Source organism: Mytilus galloprovincialis, chromosome 9 (assembly GCF_965363235.1).
Source record: "Mytilus galloprovincialis chromosome 9, xbMytGall1.hap1.1, whole genome shotgun sequence".
In the NCBI taxonomy this organism is placed as follows: Eukaryota; Metazoa; Mollusca; class Bivalvia; order Mytilida; family Mytilidae; genus Mytilus; species Mytilus galloprovincialis.
In genome coordinates, this window is record NC_134846.1 from 90,367,745 (window position 1) to 90,385,409 (window position 17,665).

Here is a 17,665-nt window from a genome sequence, read left to right on the forward strand (position 1 = left end):
CCAGATCCAACGGGTATTAATCTTTGTTCCTCTGTTCACACTGCAGTCTTGTCTAGCCTTTCTTGGTTTCTTGTTACCACCACAGGCCAACTGAGGAACACAGTATACGTATTTTCTCCATTTGTCCCCAAATTCATATCTACTGTTTTGGACAAATTGTAAGTGATGATGGACTTTCTTCAAAATACCCTCCTCTGAAGAGGAGTAAGTCGTCTTCATTCTTTATCAGACCCTCACGTTGAAGAAGGCTGTTTCTTAAGTGATTGGCAATGTCATTTTTGCACGTTGACAAAGATGTTATGAGGGAACATCCTTGGAGGGTACTACAAGGCTTTCGATGATACTGCTTTAAATGGGCACTGCCTTGTATGTTAAAACTGCAATATAAAAGCAAGCAACAGTTGAATGTGTTGTTCATTAAAAAAAAATGTTACTTTAAAAATTGCTGTACATGTATGCATAAACATAGGTAAATGCAAAGTTTACATAAATCTGGAGTACATGAAAAGTTAAATGTAGGACACAAAAACTGAATTCACATAGTTTGTGAATAGACCCCCCTCTTCTTAAAGAGATGTTGATACTCCACAAAAAATATATAGTGGCTTTGAACTAGCTGTCAGTATATAAACTGCGAGTACTCTAAGATCTGTACTTAGTGTCTTTTTTTTTGTTGGGATATACAAGTACTCTGTGTTTTTGTTAAAAGGAATTCCTATTTGTATCCATCTGATGAGTTAAGCCTTTTTCAACTGATTTTTATATAATTTGTTCTTATGTTGTGCTGTTGCACCACTGTCCCAGGTTAGGGGGAGGGTTGGGATCCCGCTAACATGTTTAACCCTGTCACATTATGTAAAAAAATATTTTACAACTTTCCATGCTTTTACAGTGAAATGCTCAATGGTTACTGTCATCCTCTTTTCAAAGTAGCATTACTTCCTTATGACCGCCTTATATGTAGGTTATATATATTTTTTCTTTTTTATATATATTATATATGCATTATAATCCTAACAAGAATGTGTCCTTAGTACACGGATGCCCCACTCACACTATAATTTTCCATGTTCAGTGGACCGTGAAATTGGGGTCAAAACTTTCATTTGGAATTAATATTAGAAAGATCATATCATAGGGAACATGTGTACTACGTTTCAAGTTGATGTGACTTCAACTTCATCAAAAACTACCTTGACTAAAAATTTAACCTGAAGCGGGACGAACGGACGAACGGACGGTACGACGAAAGAATGAGTGGACGGAACGACGGACGGATGAACGAACCCCCAGACCAGAAAACATAATGCCCCTCTACTATCGTAGGTGGGCATAAAAAATAGAAGTAAAGAGGTCAATGTTTACCTTTAATTATTGTTATATTCATGTCTTGATATAAATAACAAAGGCGACGACATAAATATGTTTTAAGCAGTTGTAACTCATAAATGATTGGGCATAGAGATGTGACATTTTCTAAAACGCAGTTCAGACACGGGCAATTGTCTCTGAACCATAATATATTATTTAAGATATTTGATTTTCTTTTTTTTAGAACTTGTGACAAGTGCCTGTGGTTTCAGGTAGTGGTTTATTTGTATACGGGGTAAAGTTATACTTTTAAATTCCGGATTTGTTATACAAATAAAATTTAAAACGTGTTTTTTTTTCTCCTTACCTTTGCAACAATGTCAAAATAACCTTTATCTTTGATAGATAACTGCAATTGATATACAATATTTCAAGAGTCAAGGAAGTGAACTATATAGTTTGAAGTATCTGAATCTATAAACGTGACAACTTAGATACAAACAAGAATGTGCCCATAGTAAACAGATGCCCCACTTGCACTTTCATTTTCTTTGTTCAGTGAACCGTTAAATTTGGGTTTAAACTCTAATTTGACATTAAATGTGTTTACTCTGAAACGGGATAGAATTACGGACGAAAGAGCGGACGCACAGACCGAAAAACATAATACCTCTAGGTTGGGCGTAAAAATTGGGTTTTAGAAATATCAAATTATCTCCATGTGTGACAACGGGTGATGTTATCAAAAGAGCAGTAGAACATAAATGATAATTATCCAAATATAAACATCATAATCTCATTCACACATACATTATAAGAAGTAATTGTGTGTCTTTTTTATTGTGATCTAAAATCGATCACATTATTATATATATGAACATTTCTATACTTATTATTCTTTTGTGCTGAATATTCTTTTTGGTTTAAGCTTTAATCTCATGATCTCTCATCTATTTTTAATATTTCAACAACTAAGTGACAAGCTAGCTCATTATAAACATTATCATCTGATTTCACTTGTTTGTTGTATGCTTTTAGTCATAGTTTTCATTAGTGTGTCTTTGGTTGTATTGTCCAAGTTATAGTCCCTATGATCTTCTTCGTTCGTCATAATATGTAAAAGTAAACCATTATAGATCAGAGTACAGCCTTCAACACGGAGCCTTGATCACACCAAACAAGAAGCTATAGAGGGCACCTAAAAGCAAGCTATAAAGGGCACCAAAAGTGACTAGTGTGAACCCATTCAAACAGGTAAACCAAAGGTCTAATTTATTTAAAACAGAGAAACAAGAGACACTAACGAACCACACTAACAAACGGCAATCACTTAACATCAGTTTCCTGACTTAGGACAGGTGCAAACAAATGCAGTGGGTTTAAATGTTTTAATAGCACCAACGTCATCCAACGTGAAACAATAGTGTAACAAGACAACATGGAAAGACACACTATAAACATTTCAATTGTAATGGCTCAACTCAATCAAAAGACATGTTAAAATACCTAAAGGAATAGATTGGATCTATGACATAATGTAAAAACAAAATTAATAAAACAAGGGGGTTAGATGTCAAACAATATCAAAAAGACAACCATAACCATTGTAACCTTGGACAAAATACCGCCAAAAAAAAGTACACAGGTGAGTAAAGTATACAATACAGTACGGAAATATATATTGCAAAATAAATAATGTGCTTCGGAAAGGTAAGTAGATATACCCATTTCATAGTCTCTTTGACTCTGAAAACGTACTTTGGTCGATCATTCATTTTAGTTCATTTATATGTCTAGGAGTTTCGTGTGACGTCCAGTTACACTGAACTTGTACACACTTTTGTAAAGGTGCCATCTGAAGCCAGACTCCAGGTGCGATATTTTCTCGCTGTGTTGAAGCTTTGTCCGCAGGAATCAACAACATAAGTATTGTGAAGAGATTAAAGACGAGGGGTGAAAGATACCAGACGGATATTCAAACTCATAGATCGAAAGTAAACTGACAACACAATGGCTTAAAAAGAAAAAAAAAAGAAAAACAGAGAAATAATAGTACACAAGACACAAAATAGAAAACATAAGACTTAGCAAAACGAACCCCACCAAGAACTAGGATGATCTCATGTGCTTTGGAAAGGTAAGCAGATATACCCATTGCATAGCTTCTTTGTCCCTGAAAACGCACTTTGGTCGATCATTCATTTTAATTCATTTATATTTTAGGAGTTTAGTGTGACGTACATTTTCACTGAACTAGTGCACACTTTTGTTTAGGGGCCAGCTGATGCCCGCCTCCGGTGCGATATGTTCTCGCTGTTTTGAAGATCCATTGGTGGCCTTGGGCTGTTTTCTGCTCTTCGGTCGGGTGTTTGTCTCCGACATATTACTCATTTCCATTCTCAATTTTAAACAAGAAAACATTGATAAAAATTTTAATAACTAGTGCATGTATGTCGTTTCAAATAAACGGTTTGCTGAAAGACAAAAACATCATGTAAATCAAATATTGAACCGATTTAATTTAAATATAAGCAACAGCTTGCAATCCTGATGAATGATAAATGAATATTAACTTTGTATCAGCCTTTTAATTACACTATGTGAACAGTTAAAACGAGTCAGGAGAACGTGCGTATGTAAGTAATGATTATTTTGTTTGCTTTGGTTTAATTTGCTTGCATAAAATACACGTTATAAGGATCTCAATGTGTATGCTTTTGTGGTAACCTTCGTCAGGATCGTTTCATTGTAAGTAAGAAGTAAAAATATAAACTCTTTCATTACATGACTATATTAATCATCTCAAAACTATAGCTTTATTCCTTTACGGTAGATCGGGTGTATTCTGCCATCTTGAATTGTAAAATAGCAAAGCAAAATGAATTCGTCATGATTTAAATAAAAAAAAATGTTTTATGAACTATGCAAATTTTGTGAGAGAAATTCAAATAATGTGTAAGATTTAAAGTGAATTTAGAGAATAATGTGTTTATCTTATCATTTCAAGTCATGAAAAGAAAGATAATTCAAATAATATAATTGTGTAATAAAATTTCAGTAAATTTAGCATAAATTATCTGAGTTACCTCCCCTTATATGACTAAGTTTAGTTTTTTAGAATTAAACAAAAATGATTTATCTTTATGAAAAATACGTAGTGATAATAAGATATGTCACATAGATTCAATCATTTGGAAGAAAAATCTTACAAATGAATTACAATCTTGTCTCAAATTTTGCATATTTCATTATAGATAGAGAAGAAGATAACAGAGGACCCTCGATCTACACGAACTTAAGCCAAGAAATTTGTTTTTGTCCCGGCCGATAAAGCTGCTAATAATATTATTATTGTTTGACGTAAATTTTACATTGAGGTTCTGAAAAAAGAAATCACCAATTCACCAACATTCCAACTGACTCCATTTTCAGAAAACGACATCTGTAACAAACATAAACTTTTAGCTACCGCTTTACAAGCAGAGCCAAATACAATGAAAGTCCCAACTATGTATTGGCTTGCGAAGCTACACAAAACACCTTACAATTATAGATTTATTCCGTCTTCAAGCCATTGTTCCACTACTAAATTGTCTATTCTTCTTACCAGCACACTTGGTACAATTAAAAACCTGATAATAAATTGTTCAAATAAGGCCTTCGAAAATAGTGGAATTAATTACTTTTGGAGTGTCAAGAACTCGTTGGAAGTACTTGATAAATTGCATGCTTATATTGGTGATTTTGAATCTGTTCAAAGTTTTGATTTTTGTACCCTGTATACCACATTACCTCATATTCTCATCAAAAAAAAAATCACATACCTAATTAAATGGGCATTTAAAAAATCAGAATGTGAATATATATGTTCAAACTCTTTTAGGTCAATTTTTAGTAGCAATAAACAAAAAAACTATGTCAATTGGACATGCTTTGATACTATATATGACCTTGAATTTTTACTAGATAACATTTTTGTTTGCTTTGGGGATTCCGTATTTCGTCAGATTATCGGAATTCCAATGGGGACTAACTGTGCACCACTTATTGCGGACCTGTTTTGGTATTGCTATGAGTTACAATTTATGACAAAAATAAGCAAAGACCCATCGAAACAACATCTGATAAACAAATTTAATAATACTTTTAGATATTTGGATGATATTTTGGCTCTCAATAATGACGACTTCAGTATGTATATTAAAGAAATTTATCCTGTTGAACTTACTTTAAATAAAGCTAATACTAACAATGACCACTGCCCTTTCCTCGATCTTGATATCTATATTACTAACGGAAAGCTGAATACTAAAATTTATGATAAAAGAGATGATTTTTCATTTCCTATCGTTAATTATCCATTTTTAGATGGTGACGTTCCCTTGTCACCATCTTACGGTGTTTATATATCTCAACTTGTACGATTCGCTCGTGTATGTAACAATGTTTTAGATTTTAACGAGAGAAATTTATGTATTACTGAAAAATTATTACATCAGGGTTTTCGATATCCCAAACTAGTCAAAACATTTACTAAATTTTATCATCGGTAGTAGTAGGGGAACTGAGCAGTGTGGCTCAAAATGTATAATGCAAACCTTATGGGAGAGGATACCCAAGAGGATACCCAGTGAGGATACCCTCTGACGTCATCATTGGGTATTAGGGGTTAGGGTTAGGGCTAGGGTTAGGGTTAGGGTTAGGGTTAAGGTTAGGGTTAAGGTTAGGGTTAGAGTTAATGTTAGGGGTTAGGGTTAGGGGTTAGAGTTAGGGTTGAATTTTCTATTACTCATCAGAAAATGTAAGGTCTTTGATTAAGGCTAATTAGTGATATTGATTAATGATGTACCGGTGTGTTGGTGTATGTATATGTATGTTTGTGTATTGGTAGGTGTGTTTTAGTGTATATCAAGTCTTGTTCAGTAGGCATAAAGTTGAATAACTAAAACATTATAAAACATTATTGATTAATATATCATTTAATATCCCCGTCAATTTAGACAAACAAAGGTCGGAGAGCCATCCAGATGTTGTCTTTACAATAATAAAACCATAACCTTATAGTTTATACTTTGAGAAAAAAGAAGAGAATCTATAAATAACCCAACAGTATCTTCAACCTCACGAAAGGGCCAACAGTATGCTATCTTTCGTGTAGGTGGTATACTGTCGAGACTTGAAGTCTTTCCGGGGTAGTTAACTCTCTCAAATATCAGATAAATCACGAGCTTTAATCCAAGAGTTGAATTTCTTTGGCCAGTGTAACCATTTTACATAATATTGTTTCTTGGGTACTTTGCCTTTCGTTTTGAGGATGTTTTCAACTTTCCACATATCATCGTCCCGAACATCATTTCCTGGACTTTTAATTGGTAGAAGGTTTCTGAAATTTCTTCGTCTTGAAAATCAATCAGTCGATAGACTGATAGCCCAACACGTAATATTCTTTGAGATATTTTAAATATCTCTCCGCTCCATTACTCATCGTATTTCGTGGTAAAAGGATTAATTATGTATGTAAATCGAACTTTATCACTGATTTTGAAACGGAAATGTTTTCATACATTCTCTGTCTTAGGTTGTAATCTTTTTGGCAAATACATTTTCCACCACAGGTTTGTCTCTCTAGATATTATGACTTTATCTGGTGCCATTCTAATCGTTCTATGGAAGGTCTTATTGTAGCTGTTAGCAAACTTCTGTAAGTTATCCACATAGTCATATGACTGCTTACTGGTGATAAATCTCATGATTTTTTATTCAATAGTCTTGATAACTCTTTCAACGTAATTAGCTTTGATTTCTGTATTTTGTGCAAATACATGTTGAATATTTCTCTGTTTAAGACAGATTCTACTCATTTTGATCTGAATTATTGTCCTTTATTTGTTCTTATTCTGCTTGGTGATCTTCCTTCTGATAAAACATGTTTCAAAGCGGTGTATTCCTTTTCAGATTAATGAATAGACTCCCACATGGTCGTTGTGTCCCCTCTTTGTACTTTTGCATGAATTTCTTTTGCTTATTTGGATACATCTGTCTAGCAAATATGTCTGGCCCAACTTGATGACGTGGGTTTTTGAATATGATGGCGGCGGAGGAGGAGGCGGCGGTGGAGGTGAAGGCGGCGGTGGTGGTGGCGGCGGCGGCGGTGGTGGCGGCGGTGGTGGCGGCGGCGGTGTTGTTGGTGGTGGTGGTGGAGGTGGAGGCGGTGGTGGTGGTGGAGGCGGCGGCGGTGGTGGTGGTGGTGGTGGCGTGGTGGTGGTGGAGGCGGCGGCGGCGGTGGATATGCATCATTGATCGGTGGATACGGATGACTGCTCGGTAGATATGGTCGATTGACTCCATGTTTATTTCTATGATGTCTCAACATAACATCTTTTCTCGAAAATTCCAAATCACATGTTTGGCACATCTTTGACATCGCAAAGAGTATTTAAACACGTCCTTCTCTCTCAATAATTATGTTGGAAATGATTGTGTCGAAAAGTTTTCTGTATTTTTATATTCTCCAATGTCCATAAGCTAAACTTCGTATCCCATCATCTAGTAAGTATCTTTTATCATCATATGGGGATAGTCCCAGTTTGTTGATAGTTATATTAAATAACTTGTGGTCATATGAGCGGATCTGTGTCATGGTAGACATATGAATTTCTTTATTAAACAGACATCGTTTATAATGTGCATGTCTTGTGTGATGTTTGATGACACTTTTTTTATACCCTTCGCTGTCTTCTTTTCGCAGAGTTTATTATCCTCTTCATATATCAGCGAGTACATCTTGGACTTGAGACCAACAAATTCCTGTATTGGAATACCATGTGTCTCGTCCTTCATCTTCCCTAACACCTTCTTGTTTAAGGTGCTATAAAGTGGATCCATATGATTATATTCCGATGTATCAAACAAACGATTGTCCTCCATCATATCTTGATATACATCATCAGTGTTGACGATGTAGCATAATGAGTCTGTGTCTGTAAACAAAAGGTTTGCTCTAGATCCATATTTGTTCTTCATATAATTATAATGAAAGTCATACATTAATGTTTTTGACAAATCAAGTATTGAAAAGCCGACGTAAATAGGTCTGTTCAAGTATAGTCGTTGTTTCAGCATGTGAACTGCCACCAAGTTTTCGTTGAATATTTTAAAGGCATGAAATGTTGGTTTGGTTATAAGCTTTCTGGCCTTTGATTGGTCAAAAGTACAAAGAGGGGACACAACGACCATGTGGGAGTCTATTCATTAATCTGAAAAAGAATACACCGCTTTGAAACATGTTTTATCAGAAGGAAGATCACCAAACAGAATAAGAACAAATAAAGGACAATAATTCAGATCAAAATGAGTAGAATCTGTCTTAAACAGAGAAATATTCAACATGTATTTGCACAAAATACAGAAATCAAAGCTAATTACGTTGAAAGAGTTATCAAGACTATTGAATAAAAAATCATGAGATTTATCACCAGTAAGCAGTCATATGACTATGTGGATAACTTACAGAAGTTTGCTAACAGCTACAATAAGACCTTCCATAGAACGATTAGAATGGCACCAGATAAAGTCATAATATCTAGAGAGACAAACCTGTGGTGGAAAATGTATTTGCCAAAAAGATTACAACCTAAGACAGAGAAAGTATGAAAACATTTCCGTTTCAAAATCGGTGATAAAGTTCGATTTACATACATAATAAATCCTTTTACCACGAAATACGATGAATAATGGAGCGGAGAGATATTTAAAATATCTCAAAGAATATTACGTGTTGGGCTATCAGTCTATCGACTGATTGATTTTCAAGACGAAGAAATTTCAGAAACCTTCTACCAATTAAAAGTCCAGAAAAAGGATGTTCGGGACGATGATATGTGGAAAGTTGAAAACATCCTCAAAACGAAAGGCAAAGTACCCAAGAAACAATATTATGTAAAATGGTTACACTGGCCAAAGAAATTCAACTCTTGGATTAAAGCTCGTGATTTATCTGATATTTGAGAGAGTTAACTACCCCGGAAAGACTTCAAGTCTCGACAGTATACCACCTACACGAAAGATAGCATACTGCTGGCCCTTTCGTGAGGTTGAAGATACTGTTGGGTTATAGAAGATTCTCTTCTTTTTTCTCAATGTATAAACTATAAGGTTATGGTTTTATTATTGTAAAGACAACATCTGGATGGCTCTCCGACCTTTGTTTGTCTAAATTGACGGGGATATTAAATGATATATTAATCAATAATGTTTTATAATGTTTTAGTTATTCAACTTTATGCCTACTGAACAAGACTTGATATACACTAAAATACACCTACCAATACACAAACATATATATACATACACCAACACACCGGTACATCATTAATCAATATCTCTAATTAGCCTTAATCAAAGACCTTACATTTTCTGATGAGTAATAGAAAATTCAATCCTAACTCTAACCCCTAACCCTAACCCCTAACATTAACTCTAACCCTAACCTTAACCCTAACCTTAACCCTAACCCTAACCCTAACCCTAGCCCTAACCCTAACCCCTAATACCCAATGATGACGTCAGAGGGTATCCTCACTGGGTATCCTCTTGGGTATCCTCTCCCATAAGGTTTACATTATACATTTTGAGCCACACTGCTCAGTTCCCCTACTACGATCGGTTTAAGGACATCATTCGTAAATATAGCTCAACATGCAGACTTCTTATACGTTCAGGTAATTCACATCCAATTTTTTATGGAAATATTCTTTATAAAGCACAAAGGTGTCAGTATTCACCTCAAAAACTAACAAAACCTTTGCATAGACTTATTAAGAAGGGATATAGTTACGATACTGTTGTCAGGTCATTAAAGATTGCATATTTTGGCGTTAATATTGATTCACTTATAGGGTCTTTGCATCGAAACACATTTATTCAAAAACCAGTTGTTGGCATGACACGGGTTATGTTCTTCTCATATATGTTATGATGGTATGATACTAAACCCCTAACGGGAAGGATTGTGCCTGATGTTCATATGATGAAATCATAATCTTTCAGTCAGTTTAATTGAAGTCTGGAGCTGGCATGTCAGTTAACTGCTAGTAGTTTCTTGTTATTTATGTATTATTGTCATTTTGTTTATTTTCTTTGGTTACATCTTCTGACATCAGACTCGGACTTCTCTTGAACTGAATTTTAGTGTGCGTATTGTTATGCGTTTACTTTTCTACATTGGCTAGAGGTATAGGGGGAGGGTTGAGATCTCACAAACATGTTTAACCCCGCCGCATTTTTGCGCCTGTCCCAAGTCAGGAGCCTCTGGCCTTTGTTAGTCTTGTATTATTTTAATTTTAGTATCTTGTGTGCAATTTGGAAATTGGTATGGCGTTCATTATCACTGAACAAGTATATATTTGTTTAGGGGCCAACTGAAGGACGCCTCCGGGTGCGGGAATTTCTCGCTACATTGAAGACCTGTTGGTGACCTTCTGCTGTTGTTTTTTCTATGGTCGGCTTGTTGTCTCTTTGTCCCCATTTCCATTCTTTCAAACACGTTTAAAAAACTAAGGATTTTCTTATCCCAGGCATAGATGACCTTAGCCGTATTTGGCGCAACTTTTTCTAATTTTGGATCCTCAATGCTCTTCAACTTTTTACTTGTTTAGCTTTAAAAGATTTTGATATGAGCGTCACTGATGAGTCTTATGTAGACGAAACGCGCGTCTGGTATACTAAATTATAATCCTGGTGTCTTTGATAACTTTTTACACCACTGGGTCGATGCCACTGCTGGTGGACGTTTCGTCCCCGAGGGTATCACCAGCCCAGTAGTCAACACTTCGGTGTTGACATGAATATCAATAATGTGGTCATTTTTATAAATTTCCTGTTTACAAAACATTGATTTTTTTGAAAAGCTAAGGATTTTCTTATCCTACGCATAGATTACCTTAGCCGTATTTGGCACAACTTTTTGGAATTTTGGATCCTCAATGCTCTTCAACTTTTGACTTGTTTGGCTTTAAAAGATTTTGATATGAGCGTCACTGATGAGTCTTATGTAGACGAAACGCGCGTATGGTGTACTAAATTATAATCCTGGTACCTTTGATAACTATTTACACCACTGGGTCGATGCCACTGCTGGTGGACGTTTCGTCCCCGAGGATATCACCAGCCCAGTAGTCAACACTTCGGTGTTGACATGAATATCAATAATGTGGTCATTTTTTAAATTTCCTGTTTACAAAACATTGATTTTTTTGAAAAACTAAGGATTTTCTTATCCCAGGCAAAGATTACCTTAGCCGTATTTGGCACAACTTTTTGGAATTTTGGATCCTCAATGCTCTTCAACTTTTTACTGGTTTGGCTTTAAAAGATTTTGATATGAGCGTCACTGATGAGTCTTATGTAGACGAAACGCGCGTCTTGCGTACTAAATTATAATCTTGGTACCTTTGATAACTATTTACACCACTGGGTCGATGCCATTGCTGGTGGACGTTTCGTCCCCGAGGGTATCACCAGCCCAGTAGTCAACACTTCGGTGTTGACATGAATATCAATAATGTGGTCATTTTTATAAATTTCCTGTTTACAAAACATTGATTTTTTTGAAAAGCTAAGGATTTTCTTATCCCAGGCATAGATTACCTTAGCCGTATTTGGCACAACTTTTTGGAATTTTGGATCCTCAATGCTCTTCAACTTTTTACCTGTTTGGCTTTAAAAGATTTTGATATGAGCGTCACTGATGAGTCTTATGTAGACGAAACGCGCGTTTGGCGTACTAAATTATAATCCTGGTACCTTTGATAACTATTTACACCACTGGGTCGATGCCACAGCTGGTGGACGTTTCGTCCCCGAGGGTATCACCAGCCCAGTAGTCAACACTTCGGTGTTGACATGAATATCAATTATGTGGTCATTTTTATAAATTTCCTGTTTACAAAACATTGATTTTTTTGAAAAACTAAGGATTTTCTTATCCCAGGCATAGATTACCTTTGCAGTATTTGGCACAACTTTTTGGAATTTTGGATCCTCAATGCTCTTCAACTTTTGACTTGTTTGGCTTTAAAAGATTTTGATATGAGCGTCACTGATGAGTCTTATGTAGACGAAACGCGCGTCTTGCGTACTAAATTATAATCTTGGTCCCTTGGATAACTATTTACACCACTGGGTCGATGCCACTGCTGGTGGACGTTTCGTCCCCGAGGGTATCACCAGCCCAGTAGTCAACACTTCGGTGTTGACATGAATATCAATAATGTGGTCATTTTTATAAATTTCCTGTTTACAAAACATTGATTTTTTTGAAAAGCTAAGGATTTTCTTATCCCAGGCATAAATTACCTTAGCCATATTTGGCACAACTTTTTTGGAATTTTGGATCCTCAATGCTCTTCAACTTTTAACTTAATTGGCTTTAAAAGATTTTGATATGAGCGTCACCGATGAGTCTTATGTAGACGAAACGCGCGTCTTGCGTACTAAATTATAATCTTGGTCCCTTTGATAACTATTTACACCACTGGGTCGATGCCACAGCTGGTGGACGTTTCGTCCCCGAGGGTATCACCAGCCCAGTAGTCAACACTTCGGTGTTGACATGAATATCAATTATGTGGTCATTTTTATAAATTTCCTGTTTACAAAACATTGATTTTTTTGAAAAACTAAGGATTTTCTTATCCCAGGCATAGATTACCTTTGCAGTATTTGGCACAACTTTTTGGAATTTTGGATCCTCAATGCTCTTCAACTTTTGACTTGTTTGGCTTTAAAAGATTTTGATATGAGCGTCACTGATGAGTCTTATGTAGACGAAACGCGCGTCTTGCGTACTAAATTATAATCTTGGTCCCTTGGATAACTATTTACACCACTGGGTCGATGCCACTGCTGGTGGACGTTTCGTCCCCGAGGGTATCACCAGCCCAGTAGTCAACACTTCGGTGTTGACATGAATATCAATAATGTGGTCATTTTTATAAATTTCCTGTTTACAAAACATTGATTTTTTTGAAAAGCTAAGGATTTTCTTATCCCAGGCATAGATTACCTTAGCCATATTTGGCACAACTTTTTTGGAATTTTGGATCCTCAATGCTCTTCAACTTTTAACTTAATTGGCTTTAAAAGATTTTGATATGAGCGTCACCGATGAGTCTTATGTAGACGAAACGCGCGTCTTGCGTACTAAATTATAATCTTGGTCCCTTTGATAACTATTTACACCACTGGGTCGATGCCACAGCTGGTGGACGTTTCGTCCCCGAGGGTATCACCAGCCCAGTAGTCAACACTTCGGTGTTGACATGAATATCAATTATGTGGTCATTTTTATAAATTTCCTGTTTACAAAACATTGATTTTTTTGAAAAACTAAGGATTTTCTTATCCCAGGCATAGATTACCTTTGCAGTATTTGGCACAACTTTTTGGAATTTTGGATCCTCAATGCTCTTCAACTTTTGACTTGTTTGGCTTTAAAAGATTTTGATATGAGCGTCACTGATGAGTCTTATGTAGACGAAACGCGCGTCTTGCGTACTAAATTATAATCTTGGTCCCTTGGATAACTATTTACACCACTGGGTCGATGCCACTGCTGGTGGACGTTTCGTCCCCGAGGGTATCACCAGCCCAGTAGTCAACACTTCGGTGTTGACATGAATATCAATAATGTGGTCATTTTTATAAATTTCCTGTTTACAAAACATTGATTTTTTTGAAAAGCTAAGGATTTTCTTATCCCAGGCATAGATTACCTTAGCCATATTTGGCACAACTTTTTTGGAATTTTGGATCCTCAATGCTCTTCAACTTTTAACTTAATTGGCTTTAAAAGATTTTGATATGAGCGTCACCGATGAGTCTTATGTAGACGAAACGCGCGTCTTGCGTACTAAATTATAATCTTGGTCCCTTTGATAACTATTTACACCACTGGGTCGATGCCACAGCTGGTGGACGTTTCGTCCCCGAGGGTATCACCAGCCCAGTAGTCAACACTTCGGTGTTGACATGAATATCAATTATGTGGTCATTTTTATAAATTTCCTGTTTACAAAACATTGATTTTTTTGAAAAACTAAGGATTTTCTTATCCCAGGCATAGATTACCTTTGCAGTATTTGGCACAACTTTTTGGAATTTTGGATCCTCAATGCTCTTCAACTTTTGACTTGTTTGGCTTTAAAAGATTTTGATATGAGCGTCACTGATGAGTCTTATGTAGACGAAACGCGCGTCTTGCGTACTAAATTATAATCTTGGTCCCTTGGATAACTATTTACACCACTGGGTCGATGCCACTGCTGGTGGACGTTTCGTCCCCGAGGGTATCACCAGCCCAGTAGTCAACACTTCGGTGTTGACATGAATATCAATAATGTGGTCATTTTTATAAATTTCCTGTTTACAAAACATTGATTTTTTTGAAAAGCTAAGGATTTTCTTATCCCAGGCATAGATTACCTTAGCCATATTTGGCACAACTTTTTTGGAATTTTGGATCCTCAATGCTCTTCAACTTTTAACTTAATTGGCTTTAAAAGATTTTGATATGAGCGTCACCGATGAGTCTTATGTAGACGAAACGCGCGTCTGGCGTACTAAATTATAATCCTGGTACCTTTGATAACTATTTACACCACTAGGTCGATGCCACTGCTGGTGGACGTTTCGGCTCCGAGGGTATCACCAGCCCAGTAGTCAACACTTCGGTGTTGACATGAATATCAATTATGTGGTAATTTTTATAAATTACCTGTTTACAAAATATTGATTTTTTTGAAAAACTAAGTATTTTCTTATATCAGGCATAGATGACCTTAGCCGTATTTGGCACAACTCTGGAATTTTGGATCCTCAATGCTCTTCAACTTTTTACTTGTTTGGCTTTAAAAGATTTTGATATGAGCGTCACTGATGAGTCTTATGTAGACGAAACGCGCGTCTGGTGTACTAAATTATAATCCTGGTACCTTTGATAATTATTCACACCACTGGGTCGATGCCACTGCTGGTGGACGTTTCGTCCCCGAGGATATCACCAGCCCAGCAGTCAACACTTCGGTGTTGACATGAATATCAATAATGTGGTCATTTTTAAAAATTTCCTGTTTACAAAACATTGATTTTTTTGAAAAACTAAGGATTTTCTTATCCCAGGCATAGATTACCTTAGCCGTGTTTGGCACAACTTTTTGGAATTTTGGATCCTCAATGCTCTTCAACTTTTGACTTGTTTGGCTTTAAAAGATTTTGATATGAGCGTCACTGATGAGTCTTATGTCGACGAAACGCGCGTCTGGCGTACTAAATTATAATCCTGGTACCTTTGATAACTATTTACACCACTGGGTCGATGCCACTGCTGGTGGACGTTTCGTCCCCGAGGAGTAGTCAACACTTCGGTGTTGACATAAATATCAATAATGTGGTCATTTTCATAAATTTCCTGTTTACAAAACATTGATGTTTTGAAAAGCTAAGGATTTTCTTATCCCAGGCATAGATTACCTTAGCCGTATTTGGCACAACTTTTTGGAATTTTGGATCCTCAATGCTCTACATCTTTTTACTTGTTGGGCTTTAAAAGATTTTGATATGAGCGTCACTGATGAGTCTTATGTAGACGAAACGCGCGTCTGGCGTACTAAATTATAATCCTGGTACCTTTGATAACTGATTATGTCATTTTAACAAACATTCATTTTTACAGCTCTCACTGCACAAAAGTTATTGAAAGGTGTAGGTCCGGTAAGGACCGATTTTGGCCTCAAATTTCAGGTTCATCTGACAAAAGATTTTGACCACTTTTTAAACACTTAAGTGTCTTTTTCATTTGATTCAATTAGTTTATGTGAAAGATTTTAATTGATTTAATCATTAAAAACGATCCGATTCAAGCTCAAATATGAAAAATCTACCAAATATGCCGAAAATGTCACTTTTCAATTGGTTTTTTTCAAAAATGAAAGTGGCCGCATCCGTGTTCATCCTCAACCTTTATATGTGTTATGTATTATCATCAAATACAACTTACACTTCAATATTAAGGATGAAGACGAATGCGGCCACTTCCGTTTTACACGGAAACCGTCTAAAATTTAACTAAAATGCTAGAATTGTGAGGATTTCAGTAATGTAGCATGACTTAATGGTGCTAGTACCCGATATATGTGCATTGTATTGTCAAAAACAGTCCATACTTATGTAGCAGAAGCATTCTTCTGTCCAATAAATAACTGAAAGTTTATATTTCAACAATTTTGTAAAACTGCTATATTTTGGGGCCAAAAAAGGGTCTTATTGGACCTACTCCTTTCAGTTTGGTTATTGCAATGTTGACATTTCATAAGACAAATAAGCATAGCGATATCACAAATCACAGATTTTTATCTTAACTTGACAGTAGAAACATAGATTGGTACTTACTTCATATCAAATTTAAAGAAAATATATAATCTACATGTTACATACTCGAAAATCAAACCTGCATCCCGGTCTTTTATGGTACATTTGTAATTATATCTGTTTCAGATTTTTATACAGACAACAAGTTAGAATGAGAAGCTGTAAAGTATATTTAGGGACCATTCTTTTTATTTGCTGTACAATTTTTAGATGTAGAGGATTAGCTTTTGTAAATGTAAGAGAATCCCAGGCGATCATTGTTACTTCTCATCTAGCTAACATCCTATCTCGCGATCGCAGGCTCGCTTCCTCAATAATCACAAAAAAGTTACCAAACAAACTACTGGAAGAAGGAGACAGAATTCACAGCAACAAAACAAAACGCAAGAATAGACTATCAGTTAATGGTGCCATAGACTCTTTGTCGGTAATGTTGAATTCACAACAAAATAAAAAAGATCATGACAAAACAGAAAATGATCAAAGGAAGATGAAGGAGCTTGGAAAATGATTTGCACGAGTTGAGAGTCGACTTTAAGTCCAGGAACATGAATAAAATACTTGAAAACTATTAGTTTTCTTATAACTAAAAATAATTGTATGATTTTTTGTTTATTCATTCCTTTTACAACAATCACTTTCCTTAGTATTACCTATAGGTCTCTGTGAATGCATTTGCGATACATCCGTATTCACAAAAATGATAAAGGGAGGTATATGTACATGCATGTGGTACAAACATGCAAAGGGATCACTATCCAACATACACCCATTAACATGGATATAAACTAAGTTCTTCAGTTCACCACAAACTATAGTCTGAATATCTTTTCTTATTTGCCAGTTGTTTCATACACTTTTTGCAAAATCTCAATGCCGTAATAACACCCCGTTTTATAAAATTTAGACAATTTAAGAACTATGATAT

At 35.7% G+C, this 17,665-nt stretch overlaps 1 long non-coding RNA gene across 1 annotated transcript; it reads left to right on the forward strand.

The window, feature by feature from the left end:
* The first annotated feature begins 3,873 nt into the window (after positions 1-3,873).
* On the forward strand, positions 3,874-17,308 carry LOC143047104 (uncharacterized). Its single transcript, XR_012969410.1, has 2 exons — positions 3,874-3,947; positions 16,864-17,308. It is a non-coding gene; the product is annotated as an uncharacterized LOC143047104 (long non-coding RNA).
* The last annotated feature ends 357 nt before the right edge of the window (positions 17,309-17,665 follow it).